The sequence below is a fragment of the Eublepharis macularius genome, chromosome 1 (assembly GCF_028583425.1).
Source record: "Eublepharis macularius isolate TG4126 chromosome 1, MPM_Emac_v1.0, whole genome shotgun sequence".
Taxonomy (NCBI): domain Eukaryota; kingdom Metazoa; phylum Chordata; class Lepidosauria; order Squamata; family Eublepharidae; genus Eublepharis; species Eublepharis macularius.
Window position 1 is genome coordinate 98,506,755 of NC_072790.1, and position 4,951 is coordinate 98,511,705.

Here is a 4,951-nt window from a genome sequence, read left to right on the forward strand (position 1 = left end):
AAACCTGAGAAAAAGGGTTTTTTAACTCTTCCCCCCCCCCAAGTTACCTGAGGGTCTGCACATACACAAACCTCCACTAGGCAACCAAATGGGCCCCTCTGAAAGCAGTGCACTGCTGCAGCCTCCAGAGTAACAGAGGCCAAGTTGAGGAAGGAGCAAACCACCCCAGGTTCAGACACAGCAGCAGCCAGCCATCCCAGGTTGTGGCATGATGGAAGTAAGCTGCCCCAGGCCCAGCCTTGGAGTGACTGGGGAAGGGGAAGAGAACATAGGAAAGGTCTCAGGAGGAGAAAGAAAGAAGAAGAGAGACTTGGGAGGGGGAAAGGATGAACAGTCAGATATTTGGAAGATGGGACTTTCCCTCTGCAATTTCTGTGGGCCTCCATTTTTAACATTCTATTGCCATGATCTTCCATCTCGGCAAATGTATTTCTGCATTTTTTAAATAGTACATTTCTAGCCCTTTTCATTGCGGAGATATAAGGGGTATGCATCACCCCTCTTGGATCAGGCAGATGTTTTGGGCACCAGTGTGTCTTGGATCAGCTCTGCATGACTGAAGTGAAACTGAAATCTAGATCTCCCAGATTCCAGAAAGCTGTGGACACTAGTGGCTCTGCATGATACTCAAGGCCCTTTCTAAATCTTCTGCCACATGAAAGATCTTTAAGGTATAAAGATACCTGGTTATTTTTGCTGCACTCAGCTAGTCCTCCAGAGAGGTCTTGAGCCACTGCCTGAGTAGTGTGGTTAAATAGCACAAAGTGAAAAAGTTGAAACTGAATCCTGACAAGATAGTGGTAATGCTGGTTGGGAAGGCTGAGATGTTAAAAGATTTTATATGTCTCACATTTAATGGGGTTCAGCCAACCCTTGCTGTCTTGAGGCCCTGTTTATAAGTTACAGTGAACACGTACAAGCTGTGTACAGAGTACACTAGATTGTTCTTTATACATGTGGTAATTCTTATGTTACATTCAATGCATTGAAGTGGTCAGTTAATTATAATGCATTTGTAACATGCTCTGTGTCCTGTAAAATGCTTGTCACATATGGCACCAGAGATTGCAAATGTCATGTTTTGTCCTAAACAAGAGATGCAGAATTGTAATCAAACAGTGTGGTTAGATAAAACCAGGAATGGTGAACTCACAGTTTTGATCTGAGCTCAAAGAGATAAAGTAACCATGTGATTTATCACTTGCTCTTCCATCAGTTCTTTTGTCTGTAAAGGTATTTAATGTTTGCTGAAAATGTGTATGGCACCCTTACAGCTCTTCAGCTTCATAGGCGGATAGAGCCTTGGGTCCACAGCTGTGAAACTTCATGTATGTGTGTATCTCTGTCTCTTTTTGAATTTTTGCTTATTCTGAGCTTGCTCCATAGGCTCAAATAAAAGGCGTTTCACAGATAACTGTTTTCAGATTCCTGTGTTAAAACTGCCATCACAGCATGTATGGCTTAAGGTGAGATTAAGGTGATCACATTTATTACATTTATTTATTTAGAAAATGTTTATGCTGCTTCTCCATGAACTTACCTGAGGTGGCTTACAAAATGAAAAATAATAAAAAATGAAACATTAAAAGATGTTGATTAAAGATATCCAAGTAGTGGTCCCTGGTTTCATTTGTAAAGTGAATGTGCATTGGCTCTTTCTACATGCACGATGTACTATAACGTGTGAACAAGACCTCGGTCAAGAACCTCGGGGTTATACTGGACTCAGAACTATAGGGAAACAAATTAATGCCGGTACCAAAAAAAACCATTCCATTTTCATTTAGCCCAGAAGATGGCCTCCTCCCTTGACTCAGCTAACCTGGCCATCCGAATCCATGCCACAGTGACCTATTGTAATGCATTCCACATGGGTTTGCCTTGAACGCAAACCAGAAACTCCAGGTGGTATAGAATGCTGCAGCTCAGTTATTATTGGGAGGTAGGCAGAGTATACATATTTTACCCATTATGCAGTCACCCCATATCTGCAAGATCACCTCGCCTACAATGCACTACCACAACATCTTCACTCATCTGAGTAAAGCCTTCTGAAAGCACCACCTACAAATGGATACGACTGATAGCTGCCTGTACATGTTCATTCTTTGTTGTTGCTCCCACCTTGTGGGACGTGCACATCTCTCATTCCACAAATTGTATACAACTGAATTGTTCAGGAGGATATTTTTATAAAGGGAATAGGGCTGTAATACAACGGAACAGTTCAGGAAGGTGCTTGTATAAGGGGAACAGGATTGTGGTCTATTCCATTATTTTATTTATTTAATTTGATTTATACCCCGCCCTCCCCACAGATGGGGAGATAATGCATTATCTCACACTTCCTGCATTGTCTTTTACTTTTTCCATTTCCTGCATGGTTTATGATATGTCTGATTTCTTTTGGTATTGCTTTCTAATTTTTGTAATTCAAGTCCTATTGTGCTGTTTATTGGATGTCTCATGTTATCTAACTGCTTTCAACAAGGCAGACTATAAATAAAGTAAATAAATATAAAAGACATGTATACCTTTAAAATAATACAGTTTTAAAAGGGACAAAATGTAATGTACATCCATTAAAATAATAACGTTCACTATTGTCATGTTGCAAATTTGCTTGTCTGTGATGATTTCTGAGCCACATGTGGCTATAAGGAAAAGTAGTATCTAAAGTAGCCCGTAATTCAAATATCTGCTGTTGAGTAAGAAATGAGAGTAGCACTGCTGCACAAAACATGTCCAAGTCATATGGTTGGATATAAAATTCTCTGTGTCTATTACTCACCTGCTTTTAGGTGGTTATGTCAACTCTTTCAGTTCAGTTCCCCTCTAATGCAGGAAGTCAGCAGCAGCTGCAATCTCACTATCTGCTGTTTGCATGCAATTTCGGTTTCCATTTTGCAGACGATGACTCTTAGTTTAGTTAGAATTTGCCCAATGTTGCATTGTTCCTACAATTTTTGTAGGAATTGAAGTCAATGGTCTTAGAAGGGTATAACTCTGCTTAGGACTGCATTGTAGGATTTCTTTCCTAGATAATTGCAGCCAGTTTATACTTCACTGGTATAAGTGGAATTTTGTACTGTTCCTATGGGCACCACACTTTGCTCATAATCTTTTGGCTGAATTCCTTCCACTACTCTTCTGCTCAGTTGAGGGGAAATCATTTTGGAACTCTCCATAGTAAGAGCTGTGGTTTTCCCTTCCTGAATATATTGAGGCATATCAGACTTGGTGATTCCACTGTACACTCATAACGTGAAATCTTTTAGGAAAGCTAAATAGCTCTGTCCTTAATACAGACCTTTTCCACTTCCCTTCGTTGTGAAAACTAGCAGACTCGGTGATGGAGTCCACTGCCTTTGCTTATTCTCAGTGCAATCCTAACAACATTTTCCTGAAAGCCCAACTGAATTGATCTGATCGGACTTGCTTAGTAGGCACTGTGTTGCAAGAAGAAGAGCTGAGACCAATTGTTAGGTTGGTAGTGATAAGGTTACGAAAGAGGAAGTGAACACATTTAAAGGTCCATTATATTTAATGAGCAAAACACATACAATAAGAAATTAGTTAAAAAAAATAATTTCCTTGATTCAGGGAATGGCCAAACAGCTTTGGAATTTTTCAGTAATAGCATTTGAGAACTACGTTTGTGATCATGCATGAAAACCAGCTTTGATTGCTGGACTTAAAATAAGACAAATTGGTTTCATCGGTTCTTATTAAGGCATTGTTCACAAATCAATTTCCTCATGGTAGGCTTTGAAGGCACTGATGTTCCAGAGTGTGTGCTGGCAGATTCTAGCCATTTTGCACTGCTGTGTATTTCAAAAAGGTTAACCAAACATCTGTTTTCTGTTAAATGGCATAGTAGTTACTGTAAGGAATTCAAAACAGGACATTACTGGAAAAATGTGAAATATGCCTCAGCGTAAAGAGATTATTTTTGTACATCGTTCCCAGTCTGGAGGATTTTGTTTTCTGTAGAACTTGCTTTAGTTCTAAGACTAACACTCCTTGGTTTGATGTCAGTCAGACTAACAGGAAAAATAGTTTAATCTAGATCTGAAGTAGGGACTTCAGTACATTTACTGATTCAACAGCTACAGGTCAAGCCATAAAATAAGATGATCAAGGGGGACTGGGAATGGTTACTTCAGGAGCCTTTATTAAATAATGGAGGATTTCAGTGAAGACTGTTTCCCCCCATAAAAATGAACAGGGAAATGAGGGCAAAGTCAAACTCAGCGGGGGGGAAAATTCCCACTTGTTTTGATCATTAAGTCATCATATTAACATACAGGATTTTTATATGATTAGTACTGGGTCATCTCCAGTGCTGCTTCCTCCATCCTCATCACTAATGAACTAGGCAGCGTTACTAAAACATTTAATGCAGATGTATTCTCACTGACTATTCTTCATGGGCAATTTAAAGATAACAGCAGAGGGACTTGTACAGTTCTTGGTAAACAAGACTATTCACAAACTCACATTTTAAAAAGTCATATAAGAAATATCTAACCCTACGTTTACATAAAACATTCCTGGTTCCCTTCTATTTTGCTATTTTCCTATATGGAGGTGAACATCTATTGTGACAATTCATCCCTTTCTTCCTAGTTCACAGAAACAGGCATCTTTAAAGTTCCTCGTGCACAAAGAGGTTTGATTCCCCACTCCACTTGAAGCCAGCTGGGTGACCTTGGGTCAGTCACAACTTCTCGGTGCTCTCTCAGCCCCACCCACCGCACAGGGTGTTTGTCATGAGGATAATAATAACACACTTTGTTAACCACTCTGAGTAGGCGTTAAGTTGTCCTGAAGGATGATGTATAAATCGAATGTTGTTATTATATTATCATCCATTTTGTTTCAATATGTTTCCCTTGGGAAATAGGATCCTGTTGGTGCATAAATGAACTTGGCCAAATGACTTGTGACA